The sequence below is a fragment of the Scophthalmus maximus genome, chromosome 1, assembly GCF_022379125.1.
Source record: "Scophthalmus maximus strain ysfricsl-2021 chromosome 1, ASM2237912v1, whole genome shotgun sequence".
Taxonomy (NCBI): domain Eukaryota; kingdom Metazoa; phylum Chordata; class Actinopteri; order Pleuronectiformes; family Scophthalmidae; genus Scophthalmus; species Scophthalmus maximus.
Window position 1 is genome coordinate 28,834,441 of NC_061515.1, and position 14,486 is coordinate 28,848,926.

Sequence of the window (14,486 nt, forward strand, 5' to 3'; positions counted from 1 at the left end):
ACAAAACATACCTTTCTCGCTAAGAAAACCCGTTAACAGTCTCCCTTCTGGCGTCATTGAGGGAGCTGTGCTTATTTTCCCCTTTCATGAGATGAAACCAGCTGTCCGCTGGCCATTCCGTCCGCGCTCCTTTTGGGAGGGCCTCTGTGGCGGCGGGGTTCAAAGAGCAGGCCACGTGCGCCCTCTCCCGGCTCCTCCGGCGGGAGTTAGCGCTGTCCCCGGGCCGGCTGCGAGACATTGCAATCGCTGAAAAGTCACGGGTTGGCCCCGGGTGCTGAGCCCGGTGGGACATGTCAACTTCAGCTCCCGCTGCAGACTCCTTGTGGGGCACAAATGCACAGCACGTCAACTGGCTGCCCCTGATTCAAGGCAACACTGATTCTCATCCTTGGATTTCTACGTACACGGGAGGTCGTGGAGGATGAACATTAAAGCTCAGAGTGGAATAAAGAATGTTACCTTTTTTTGATGTATTCATATAGTTGATAGTACTGCAGATAGCCTGCAGGTAATGTAACATTACAAAAGCTTAAATATCATGATATTGTTATAATTTAAAAAACAGCATGGTCTGCAAACAGCAAAATGCAACGAATGCATAAATACTAACATTAAAATAGTACTGGGGTTAAATTAGACTTAAATGCATTAACATATGTTTTATGTTAAACATTTTCTAAATAACACAACACAATCTACAGCTGAGGCTGAAATACATTTTTAAAGTTTGGATGATTTGATTTAACCAAAGTGTTTGACCTGATGGTAAATCACCACCATAGGAGTTATTGTTCAGAAATGATCTTTCTTTTTGTTTCTGTTTCTTCCTCATGGTTGCATAGAGGGAAAATCCGGTGATCACCAAGGGTTCCTCCTCTCAGGACCCTGAATGGCAAAGCGTCTTGATAATCCATCCGGTAGTTATCGATATATTTACTAAACAATGCAAAAACAAAATTCAACTTCATAACGGCAATAGAGGACACGTTAGATGGTCACCAAAGCCAGTAGGAGTCATCCTCTGGGGACCACAAATGCCTGTAAAAAAAACATGGCAATTTATCTCATGGTTGTTGAAAGTCCGGACCCAGGTGGAGAACCAATCAACCATCTCGGACTAATGTGACATTAAAGTTGCATCGTTGATGTCGCAAAAAGAAGCTCATTAACTCAGAAATCCCTTATTTCTGCTATATGGTAAATGTTTGCAGATGGGTACATAAACCCGCGCCTTTAATTAACTGCTCCCCCAACCCCATAAAAAGATAAACAGAAAGAAAATTACACCCACAGTAATTCCTCCCTCTTCATAACGTGGCAGTAAATCTCCGAGCAACATCTTGCTTCTGATACGGCAGGATTGGACGTAGAACGCGCGAGGAGAAACGTGCGCAGTCAACGTGAGAAAAGCTTTGCACGTACGAGTCTCTGTAACATTGAAACACAATGCGACCCGAAACAGTTTGACAACCGGGGATTATAGAAAGTGACAAGATGTCCTTCGAGTTACATTGAAGGTTTTTGTAAATGTCATTCTGGATAAGTGTTAGGTGACGCGTCAAGCAGAACAAATGAGAAGCTGTCGATTCGCTCTATTTTCAAAATGCCCTTTTGTGATGTTGTAGTTTGACTGCATCCATCAATCAATCCATTATCTATACAGCTTATCGCTTGGTGTGATTATATACCTGTGGGAAATATCCATGCACAAAAAAAAAGGGGGCACTGAAGTTGATGAGCGAATTACAACGCCAATCTCCCAAACAGCGGCAATAACGCAGGTGATGGCTGAACTGCCTCCACGACGCCCTGTGGTCCAGTTGTGATCAGACATACAGCGGTTCAGCTTCTGTCGCGTTACGTTATACACGAGTTGCTCGTTAACCTGATCAAATGTATGGATCTCCAAGGGCTCCGACGTGGCCTCCTCCAGTCCTGACTCCTTCACCATACGTCTGCGATTGTGCCTCCTCCCGCCTAAAGGCTGATGATGAAACACTTGATTCCCTCAATCCCGGCTCTCCGCCGGCCCCGCTTCCTCTCCGGACGGCAAAGTGATAAACACTAAAGAACAGCGGACACAATACTGAGTCTGTTTCATTGGAAATGCCAATACTTGTATCTGCGAAGGGGACAAAACAAATGGATGGCGGTGCACTCTGGCAAACGAGGGCAGCTATGATTCATCCATGCATCATTTTAAGTGACACGTTGCTCGATACAGATATTCCCTGTTGGGAAATCAATAGACCCCGATGAAGAAAATAAAACCGTTCAAAATGTATCCAAAATAACGGCCTGGTCTACAGAAGCACCTGAAGTCATCTCAGGGAAAAAGCGCTCGTCTTCCGATTCCACTCCTTTTTCTTTGCTTCCCTCTCTTTTCGGCTTCTGTCTATTTTCCTTGCCGTTGTAGCCGTAGGCTGCTATGAGGGCCGGCTCGCGAGATTGTACTAATGATAAAAGCACCTGCGCCGAAAAAACCCATTTATCAGACCGCACTGTGGCCGGCCGACGTGGGGATTGGAGTGTGCACGCTTTGTTGTGTGGGTGGACGTGTTTAGGCGTCTTTGTGTGTGTGTGTGTGTGTGTGTGTGTGTGTGTTTATGTGGGTTTCCGCTTAAGTGTTCGCCCGGTGTGACGCATTCATCACAGGGGACATAAATGAGGCGAACACGAGCCGTGGAAGGGCACAGGGGGGCGAAAAGGGATGGGGGACATAGCTGAGGAGGGAGAGAGAGAAGGGGAGGTGCGGAAAGAGCCGGAGTGAAGTGATGTGAGTGTGTGAAAAAGCGTGCGAACGCCTAATGGGGCTTCGTCGAAGAAGCGCCGCCGTCGCCTTCCGCATCACTCGGCCCCGAAGGTCGCGGCATCCCGGGCGCGTGTGGCGCAGGTGGGGAGCGAGGTCGCTCCCGCCGGCGTGAGATTATTTTCCCAGACTACGAAATGTGACACGCGCTCAAAACTTTGCGACCATTGCGGCAACAACAAAAGTGCAAAAAACAAAGGTGATAGAGTAAGTGCTTCGAGGAAGCTGTGTGGAGGCTTAGATGGACGGGCCGCAAGTCGCCGTGGACTTTTTCTCCATCAAACCACCGACCTTCACCGAGTGAACACAAGCCGCACGCTCAGCCAACTCATTAAATGAAGTTTCTGTATAGGAGACGGTGTTAACAGACTTCCCAGCATGCATTGTTTTGAAGGTTAAACTTCTCAATGACTGCCTCTGTTTTTCCCCTTAGTTTGTAGAAAATATACAAGTTCACCAACATGAAACTTATTCGTTGAACGTTGAACTTTAAAGACTACAACTCGTGAGGTTAACAAGTTTGATGAAATAAAATAAAAAAAATTGCATTGGTTTCACTTTGAGCCTTGACTACTCACACGGAGGTCGTGTGTCACTGTTGATGTTTGTTTGTTTAAAGAAAAATAAATCACAGATAATCAGAATAGCCTTATTTTCTAGTGGCTGCTAATGTGTTTACAACATTTCTAAAAACCAGCCGATGGCCCTCCTCTCAGTTATTGCCTTACAAACAGTTCCTGCCCCCCCCCCCCCCCCCCCCCCACGTCTAAGTGTGTAATTCCCTCTGGGGATGCCGGGGACACGCTCCCCTCTCGCTTTAAAGCCCCTCTATTTCACCCCACTTTAATAGTTTCAGTTTGAGTCACCGTGTAAATTCCCTGTAAACGGCAGCTACATTTTCAAACAGCTTCTCGCACAGCTGGGACTGGACACCGAGATATGACAAAGGAGGACGCGGGATGAATATTTTTCTTCTTCTCTTTGGCACTGTGGAAACAGCATTTTCTACAATAATTATGATATTTTGTGAAACGGTGGGTCCTTTTTCTCGTAGTCAAGGTGACAGAATCCGTCAAGTTGACGTCTCTCCAAAAGGATACCACGGCAATTGCATTTTGAGTCAATAGTTGAAGATGCTTGGCTGGAAATCCTTGGAAAAAATATATGTTTTTATATAAAAACATAACCTGTGTATATATCGGTGAATGGAGGTAATTTTCAGATGTCAGATTAGCCATTGCTGACTATGAGCTCCATTGCAGCACAACCCATCCGGTCCAAACCCGGACTACTGCTCACCCTTCAGTCTGTCCTCCTCCAGGTTTCCTTTGTTCACTTTCCCCCTCTCCTTTTTTTAGCTCACAGGTGCGCCTGCTTTATAATCTCCATTCCGTCCCTCCTCCCTTCCTCCCTTCCTTCCTCTCCTCTCCTCTCCAGGTAGAACCTTACTTCCTGCCACACCACTGTGGCCTTATTTACTTATTGTCAGTGGCCGGTGTGCATTTTTTGTAGCCGGAACAAATTGTGTTCCCAGCTTTCATTCTATAGAGTCGGACTTCCAGCAGCTTTGAAAACACCCCCCGACCGCTTACTACTTCACCCTTAGGGTGCTGGGCGCAAGCGAGCTTAAGCTTCAAATGAGGAAACAGAAGAAAGGAAAAAAAAAAAACCAACCTCCCACCCGCTCATCACAGGATGTGCAGCCTCAGCAGCCGTCTATGCAAGAGCGCTCTGATGCAGAGACCAAAGGCAGCTCGGAGCATAAACAGCTGGCCCGGTGTCACCGAGCATCACTAGGGCGTCTTCTGATCTTTTCTTTTTTTTATATACGAGGTAATTACGGCTGTGTGTCACCAGTGTACCAGTGTGTGTGTGTGTGTGTGTGTGTGTGTGTGAGTGTGAGTCGCTGGCGTCTGTCAGCAAACGATTTCCTAGTTTGTCACATACGCATTTCCTCCCCTCTCCGCCTGAATTACACTGTTTAGAACGATGCAACGGAGCAAAGAGCAAAAAAAGCAACAACAACACCTTACACTGAAACACATTGAGGCTATTCTGCATCTCAGCAGACGTCATATTGGACTTCTGAGCCGACATTATTGCATTAAAAGGACGGCACTTTTTTAAATCTCGGACATAAGAGAATCAAATGCACCTTCTAGTGCTTCAGCTCCTGATCTCTCTGCCTTTGAGATGTGAACCCGGAGATGCAGCTCCGCCGCTTGAGCTTTTTTTCAGCTCCGCGAATAAACACGCGCGCCCTCCGGCTCGCTGTGAATAACTCGCCTCCCTCGTTCAATCCCACTGTGTGCCAGTTCGCTCGCCCGCCGTCACACATTTCCGGCAGCAGATGTTGAGGTTTGAGAGGTTTGGCGTTAGGGAGAGGTAACGGCACCCTCTGGTTAACATCATTACCTTCTACGATTTCGCCCCCCCCCCCCCGCAATGTTTTTCCGACGCTTCGCCCCGTCTCTGGCATCTGGGCTCACGGCGTGGGGAAACGCCACCTGAATGCGGGCGGGAGCAAAGCCTCAGTCTGGGCCGAAGGTTGGGACCAACCTAGGCGTGAAAGAATAAAGTGGATGTTGCGTCAACAGTTGTAATTCAGACCCCTCGGCCCATCCAGCATCTTCTGTGAATAAGCTGCACGGAGAAATCATTAAGTAAACCAGCTATTGTACTTGTGTAAGGCAAAACTGGACATGTTAATTGAGCCTAGGTACAAAGATTGATGATGATAGTTATAGAAATCCATGCATTTTTTTAAAAAATTGTGCTGAACACAGCGCCATACAGACAAGGTCTGTACAGACTTGTAGTAATTTACATTTTTCCAGATCATTATATCGCAATCGGCGCTTTACTGATAATCTTATTTTTTTTTGCTTCTTGAGCGGAGGATTGGTCGAGACAGCTGAACGCTACTGCACCTACCTCAGCTTCTCAACGTGTAATCAATATGCACTGTTTATCGAATAGGCCCTGAAAACCTGCGCCCATAAAAAAACAACCCAAAAAAACTGCGCTGGTGTCATTGGAAAAGATGAGAAGACAAAGGAAGCACCTTCAGACGTCAGGCGCCGTCGTGGTGTTTACGAACGACACGTTTGTTCAACTCATTTCTCTGCATCAGAGCACTAAATGGTGCTGCCGTCTCCATGACAGCGCTGCCGCGATGCACATCTCCCGTCTCTGCGGCTAAACAAAAAAACCAAAAACCAGTCAACCTCACCTGAATCCCCATCATCCACATCCTCTGAGGGCACAAAAGCAATTATACATATGTGTGAAAGTGCATTAGGTCATTTTGATTGCGGACAAATGCAATAGATCTTGTATATTACTGAGCTGAAATGTTGTTGTGAAACTAATGGGACCATTTCCAGTGAATGGAATTGTCAAGATTATTACGTTCCCTGTCGCTGTGTGGGTAAAATACAGAGAGATCACCGGAGGACACAACATGTAGTCAGGAGTTCGATTTTGAAACCCTGTCGGCTGTTGGCCTTTCGTGCTAATCTGGCCTTCATTCAGTGTCATCAATCAAAACGCACAGATGATCCCCCGTCATGTCCACGAGCAGGGTGTGGCGAGAGAGAGTCGGCGAAAGGAATACGAATGTGACAACTGCTAATCAATCACGTCCACTGGCCACACAGAAAACCAAAGACAGCAACAGAGCAACAGAACAAATGTGCACAAGGCAGCCGGGAGAAGTTGTATTTAATTACTGCTTGTGCACGTTGATCTTCAGAGCTCACTCCCTGGCAATTTGCTGCTGCCTTCTACTGCTATTGTGTCTGCTAATGACAGGAGTTCAAGCCACGTTTTGCTTTGTAGTCCCGTGTACAAATAAAGCGCTCTTGGTAAATGTTGAAGAAGAGACCATTTAATCAGTAGATGGAAAGCGGTGTCCTGCTGCACTGCAGAGGGAAACCGACCATATTCGTATCTTCTGGATCAAACGTGAGCCATCACGTTTCCCGCCTTGTTGCAAAGTCTTTGTAAAATCTTTGCAGTGGATGTATAAGAGATGGCGTCGAAGCGTTGACAGTTGACGAAGCGGCGTCCCAATTCAGGGACAGATGGCGTCACAGCGGCACGACTAGGCGGCCTCACTTAGAGGGCACCTTCCAATCGTGGCGGCGACATGCGGCAAATAAGGACCCGGTATATAGTGTGGATCCTCTGAAGGATGCACATCCACTACAGAGATTTGGTAAGTGGTGAAAGTGTAAAAAGCTGCGTCCCAATTACGAGGGGGGGGGGGCGCATCCTTTGGAGGCCACGTCACGGCTGCGCAACTACTCCACTGTGAGGGCTCCTTCAAACGCGGCCGAGAAATGCATCCGTAGATTCCCCAGCAACGAAGGATCCGACGGTTAGTCCGAGCCCTCGGACGACTTGGCAACAGGGCTGGAAACCTTTTTAACTTTTTCCTGCATTATTCAACTATGTGAAATCACACAAGATTAAGTATTTGAGGGTCTTTGTTTTTTTTATCTATGCACAATCTAAGTGAATTGGCCTGGTGGTGTACATACAGTATTCGGTATCAAATTAACCTTTTACTAGTCTTTTACTAGTCTTTTGCTAGCCTGCTACAACAATGATGGAACTCTAATGACAATAATATAAGTAGGGCCGCAGTATGATTAGATGTATTGATGTTATATTCGGAGCTTCAGATTAGTTTCACATTATTTCATTAGGCTCTCGTGTTACTATTACTCTGACATGCTGGTTGCTATGGAAACTGGACGACTGACTTACTTCATATCCACTCCAGTATTCAGCCAATTTCACCACAGTCTTGGGATTGACTCGCCTAGTTTTGTCCGTGTAACGACATTAGCTAGCGCCGACACTTTTTCTTCATCCGTCCCTTTCATCGCAGTTGGTTGCCGTGGCTACTAACTAACGCGAACCCCCCGGTGAAAATTGCTCTTATCTTAAACACTCATGTAAGACACATGGCGTCGTTCACTTATATGGACGTGAAGCCTCCTTCGCTCTCACAGCATCCAGGCAGGTTCTGCCCACTGGGGTAATTCACTTATATTTGTATATGATTGTATCTATTTGAAGAGGTGCCCAGGGGTGAAGGTCACATTCATGCAAATCGTTAGCTTATCCATATTCATTGATAGTGTATTCTGGATACTGGGTAAGAATGAATACCTTCTCCCCCATCATTGATAGCAAATATATCTGCAAAATGCAAAGCTATTTTAGATTGAAAAAAAAAACCTCATAGTATTTGACTATTGAATATAAACAGCTTAGTCAAATGATCCACATGTCTTTTGTTTCAGCCACATAATAAGCTTTTCATGGTTTGCTTACAGGCATTTCAAAAAAGGATTATTAGTTAATATCATCACAAACATTATTCATTTTGGAATTATAGCTTTTCATGGACATCTTGGATGATTCAGGCACTTTGTGTAATTTGCCTTTCACCACAGTCCACATACAAATCTGCTTTTGGAATCAAGCCACTGTTTAATATTTCAAACTGCAACTGCCAGGAAACAGTACATTGTTATAATTCCTTTTTTGGGGGGGTTTTGTGGCTGAAAGTGTCATAAAACTGCGATGCCACGCTCCTAGGGAACCTCATAAATAACACTCATCCTTTGATAGGAGTAATTTCAGTTTTAACTTTCTGTGAGATTTGAGGAATTTGCAGGGGCTTGATGTACAGTAGATGGGCTCTGGTATCAAATGGTTACAAAATCTCATACATTTTGCAAAGAGTAGTTGTGCAATTCTGTAGAGATTCTGAGACTCCATAGTCCATGCATCTTCAAAACGTCAAAATCTCAAGAACGAAAGCTACAGTCATTCTTTTGTACAATTTACATTATTATTTAATCTCATCTATTATTATTTTAAACAATATGTGGCGCCGCGTCTTGGACAGATCTGTAGACGGGTTCAGATATTTAAACGTCCAGTTGGAACGGCCCCTCGGTAGAAACATCACTTGTAAAAAAAAGAATAAGCCCCGGCCGTCGCCTTCTCTCTGTTATCATTCTTTGCTTTTTATGGGTCCGACAGCAGTTTTGCTTTGGTCAGGTCATAACAAACCGGGCAGTGGAGAAGATGCATCCGTCTGACGTTTGGAAAAGTGGGCCTGGCTGTGAAACATTGAGTCAGCTAAAAGGTTTGAGCTCCGTCAGCACCCGGCGGCGCCGTTACAGTTTAATACAGAGTCCAGACGGGCTGACAGGGACGGCTGCAGCAGCAACGACCCCACAAAACGCGGCCAGTCACACGTGAACAAACACCGTGTGAGACCACAACGCTCCCGCCACTGTGTATGTACGTGTCGTTGTCCTCAATGGCGTGCGTAAAGACTTTTCCATGGTCTGGGAGTCCAATGTTATTGCAACCATCACTTTGTTGACACGTCTGACTATAAAGCGAGAAATCTCTGTCCGCCTGTGTGTGTCTCGAGCATCTCGCCAACCGTCCATATTATTGGGTTCACACATCGCACGTGTATTGTGTTTCTAATTGTCGAATTTGGTGCGATGCGGTGCCTCTACCCGCCGCTGTTAGAAGAATTTGAGTGGTCGATAAGAGTAGAAAAACATCCCTATAAATACAGTCCATTCATCATTTACAACCAAACTCTTCCGCAGCCAAATTACCACTTCCGGTGATGAATTGTACCGTGCAAACATTACACCTTGCCTAAGTCATCCCCCACACACAAGGCGATACCCCAGCTTTTGGATTTGCACTAAGCCTTCTGCCGGCGGCGCCCTTTTAGATAACAAGCTCCAGACTGCCCGTATGACGTTGTGATGCTTTTGTATTCGGTTGAGTAAGGTGCTTACTCATCTCTGGTATCTTCACTGGAGCCTGTGTTTAATGTTCTGCTAGAAATATGAGGAGGGACTCGAACGACTCAACAAGCTGGTGCAGCTATTGTCTCGGCGTCACAGCGGCACGAGTTGAATCGCAGTGCATTCGGTTCATTTTGCGCCGGTGCGACTCGCGTCGTCTCTCTCGCACGCGCACTCGCGTCTGCGCCAACGGGGCGTGGAGAAATCGTCTGCACGGGGCTGTGGTTTATCGGCCTTCCTCGTCGATGGCTGCGATCGCTAATGGATGCTCCCCGAAGGTCTGGCAACCGCCGAACGGGGCCCGGGTGGAAGTTTGGACCAATACTTTTAATGATGTGTTACAAATGACTTCTTTTTTTCCAGTCTCTGGGTAACACAGAGCCGAACACGGCCATTGATTAGCGGAGACGGTCGTCGTAACACATTCTGATGCCATTTCCAATTTTGATTCAGCTCATTCTTTTATTAAGACCATAACCTGCATCAGAACATTAGCTGCTTAGTGTATCCTGAAGAGGTGCTCCACATATTATACGTATGTTAACCAAAGGGAAAAGATTTTTGGATCTACTCCAGAAGAAATATATGCAGCACTCCGGTAGATGTTTTCTCTTTGAATTATGGCGAACCTGGAGAGCCTGGGCAATACATGTCGAAGGGCCAACCCATAAACCCTGTCAGGAGGAGACACCGCGGTGTGCTCCATCTAAAGGTTGGTGTTACAGTGGCCTTTTTCAAAAGGTTACTAAATGTACGCCGTCCCGTGTTAAAGCAGCTACGACGTGCCAAGGGTGCCCTGGCTTATTTTGGCCGTCAAGATGTTTAAGTAGGTCTCTGTGAAGAGGTCAAGACGTGCCGGCTGATGGATACCGGCTGCCTGCAAAGGAAGACGCCGTGCGAGAGATACAGGAGACATATGGATGGAGGCAATGATTCTAGAGGTCACAGTCGTAAATCTTATGGTAAAGCATTTTAGGGACAAGCACCAGAATACAGGGAGCAGATCAAAACCAGGGCAAGATGGAAGGCTAACTCTTGTTGCCCATGGGGGATTGTGTAGAGAAAAAGAGGCTGGGAGGATGCAGTGTTAATGAGTAATACAGTTAGGCAATTCAGTGCTTTTTTGCAGGAACAACCAAAAAAGAAAATTCTCTGTTTTAGTTCAAGTCCTTTTCCAAGGTGTTTCAAACCAACCAAGGGTTGTAAACATAACTCACACAACTGACAGGGGAACACTTCACAGCTCCGGTGTCCTGTGGGCGAAAGTCGAATCCAAGTTTATTTCTGTGACTGACATCGAGTCACGGCGCTCTGCAACTGGAAGGCTTCACTCATTTATCGCCCCTGGCGTCACAAAGGTAACAAGGATACGAGGAACGGACAAAAAAATCAAAAGTCAGCGAGTTGTGCCGCTCAACGCGGGCGAAGTCGCGGCGGCGGAGGATCTGGCGAATGTGTTCGGTTTTGAACCGTCACAGAAGTGAAGAGGGAGCGAGCAGGTTGTAAAATATCAGAGTGAAAATCCAAAACCACCCACTGGTGTTTTCAATATTTTTAAGCCAATTCCAAGTGACAGATTGCTGCCGAGAGGAAATCTGCTCGGGGTGGCACTGATGCTTCCCAATTTGGAAAACCGAAGCGGAGGCAGTCTAAATCTGGAACTAGGTTTTTGGTCGATGATCTAAATTCTAGTTCATTCGCACAATGACAGGAAATCTGTGTTTCCCTAAGCGTCATATTCATCGATTATCAGCCGGTTCAGCCCTTTAGGGAGCGTTAATGTGGTAGGAAGGAGTTCCATATGAGGCCCCCGGTCAATTCACATTTAATCGCTCCGCCGCTGTGATTGGCTTTGCCCGAACACATGGTAAGAAGAAGCAGCGGCAGTGTGGAAGCTTGAACAGCCCAGTCCAGCTCATGCGTCTCATACAGCACGGTATCCATGGACATCGTTAAAATATCAAGTAAAACCATCTATTAAAAAACATGATGGCAAAAAATCACAAATGCAGAAATCTCCTCCGCGAAATATCCAAAACTTTAGGAAACAAAAAGTTTATCCGTGCAGACTGCTCTTCTCTGTGCTTTGCTTCGAGACGGGTAAATGTCTCCAAAAATGTCTCTATTCTAACAGTGTGAATACAGTATTATCCCGTGAACGAGTCCCGAATAGATTTGCAGGTTATTTTGTTCAACGTGATTTCACGGGGGGTAAAAATGAGTGTGGAAATTGGCGGAATAAACCTTTTTCACATCCAGTATTACAGCCATTGTACTATTGGACTTGTGACAAGCGAACAGCATAGGGCTTTACTCTCCCTGCTCCTTCTCCTTTCTGGTAATATCGAGCTGAATTGAATGTTCTGCCTTGCCAGTTCACGCTCGCACACTACTAAATATGATTTGCATTCTCATTTCACAGATGAAGCCACAGCTCATGAGGAGGACCGACGCAGACGGCGGCGGAGGTTTTTGAAGGTTCTCCCAGACTGGAGAGTCGTCACGGTGGCTTTGCTCCATGCACTGTGAGTCCTCGCCATCACCCCCGGCCAGCCCGGAGTTGTTTGCATCTGCCCCTTGTGTACACAGAAAAACCCGAGGAAGTTGTGATGACGCTGCTTTAGAAATCCAGGTGCACGGGTGAATCCCTTTGCACCGGCCCGACAACGCCAGCGAAAATGTCCTTTGGTTGCGACCGTCCGAGCGCGAGGGCGGTGTGTTTGGATTTGCGGCGGCCCGCTCGGGGAAGTCGCAATCGCGCCTGAATCCACATCGGCGCGAGCGCGTGGGAATCGTGTTTGAACACCAAACACTGGGAGGAATAAGAGGGTGAAACCACAGCAGACTGCAGCATAATGGAAACAGACAGCGGAGGCAAAAGAGTGTTCTCGCTGCACAAAAGCTCATGTTCTCTTTTATGAAAGGCCGCAAAGATTATAAAACCATGTCTTATGGACAAATCAGCAGAAAGAATATTGGTTTTACACTTTGTTGGTCGCCGTGCCACTCGCAATCTACCTGATCTCGTGTGTGTGCGGGGGGATTTTAACTGACCACTACCAATAGAGCGATTGTGCATCGATGGGCGGATAGTGTCAGCCGCAGAAACCTTTTAGATAACACAAGTGGTGGAGAGAAACCAAGTACATTCAGTACGTTCAGTCACAGATTAAAGCTGAGACAGGTCAAATCGTGCACTGTGTCTCAGCGAGGAAAAAGACTGGAGAAAAGTAACGGGATCAATTTGCATTTGTGCAGCAGGACTTTTTTGTTGTTGTTTTCTTTTTTCTCTTATTTTGCCCTGCTTTCATTTTGTCATGCTCATGTTTATATGGTTTACACGAGGGGCCACTGAGCTGACCTACTGAACTGAACTGCATCACAGCTTAAGTTCTGAGACTGGATTCGTGAGATATGAGGCTTGACTGGAGTTTTGGTGCCTGACCTGCTGTCTGAGATCCAGGAACATGAAGTCTGATCCCAGTTACTGGAGGTCTAATGCCCTAGTGTTTGGTGCATTCGATTTTTACCGAGGTTGTGATGACTGAGGTCTGTCTTGTCTGTGTCAACAGAGGGGCACATAGAACTGTGGTGAAAGCTCATTCGTTTTTCTGTTTTCTCACCTGTTCTCATTATTTAATTGCTGCTGAGAAATGTGGGCACGCCAGTGATGCAAATTGCAGAAATAGCCTGGGAGCAGGAAAGGAAATACTCCGAGGGAGAGGGGGGGGGGAAAGAGAGAAGAAGTTGGAGGGGAAAGGAGGCTAAGAACAGCATGTGTCGCATCTCCCCAGCCGATTTGTGGCGAGAGCTACATGGGAAGCCGCCGCTAAGCTCCCTGACAATGCCACCATCACCCACCGGGGAAGCGGAGTAATTGCACAGAGCTCGTGTCCCCATTTGACTACATTAATAAGCCCTGAAAGCCCCCGGCAGCTCCGGCGTTGGATGATGAAGATGCACCGAGTGCGCTGGGAGCCGGTTAACCCGCGCCATTTACACTGAATGCCGTTGGCCACGGCCGCTCTTTTCCTCCAGGTTGTGTCACCCGCTGCCGACATGTGAACTGTAGGTCAGTGTTTACTTCGAGTTGGTCTTTTGTGCAACGGTAGTGGCATCCTTGTAGTGTGTGTGTGTGTGTGTGTGTGTGTGTGTGTGTGCAGCAGTATGAAGATTCACTGGCTCCATCTGGTCATGTCAGGAGAACACCTGGAGGTTATAATGTAGTCAGAGTGTAGAACAACCCCTGCTTTGTATGCAAACAGCAGTGCTTCTGTATCTGTACACTGCATATATACATGTTTTTTTTCCTGTCATTTTGCCCGTCCGCGCGTCCACACGAGACACGAGGTTCTGTAATTAATACGGAGTAATTAGATCCCATCTGTACAGAACACGATACAGATGGGAACTGTAGTATTGTTTGACAGAGACAGTTTAGTAACGTTTGCAAGTTCAACAACCGGGTCAGGCCATAGGCTGTGTGTAAAAAGTGACCCCCCCCCCCAAAAAAAAGATGTCACGATGCATCCTCCTCTGTTTTCCGTCCCCTCAAAGGTCCAAAAGCCTGCTACTGTTCCGAGGTGCGAATCCACGTGTCAAAGTTCATCCGCTGCAGAACTCCCCGCGGAAACAACCGCGTGGATCCTGCGTCCTCGTGCGAATCCTTGACTCACTGTGATTCTATTTGAAACGATTGATTTTTTTGGCCAGCGTGTCCTGCTGCGCGTGTGCGTCTGCCAGCCAGTGTGGTAAGAATAAGTCACATGTAGGAATGATGGACTGAGTATAGAGATCCTGAGCGTGTAGAGATAAAGATC

The 14,486-nt window shown here is 46.7% G+C and overlaps 1 long non-coding RNA gene across 1 annotated transcript in view; it reads left to right on the plus strand.

Annotated features, from left to right (window-relative positions):
• The window catches only part of LOC124850873, a 282,046-nt gene that overhangs the window by 111,796 nt on the left and 155,764 nt on the right, over window positions 1-14,486 (plus strand). The window contains exon 3 of the long non-coding RNA XR_007031952.1: window positions 12,089-12,191. This is a non-coding gene — a long non-coding RNA (uncharacterized LOC124850873). The remainder of the gene's footprint in view (window positions 1-12,088; window positions 12,192-14,486) is intronic.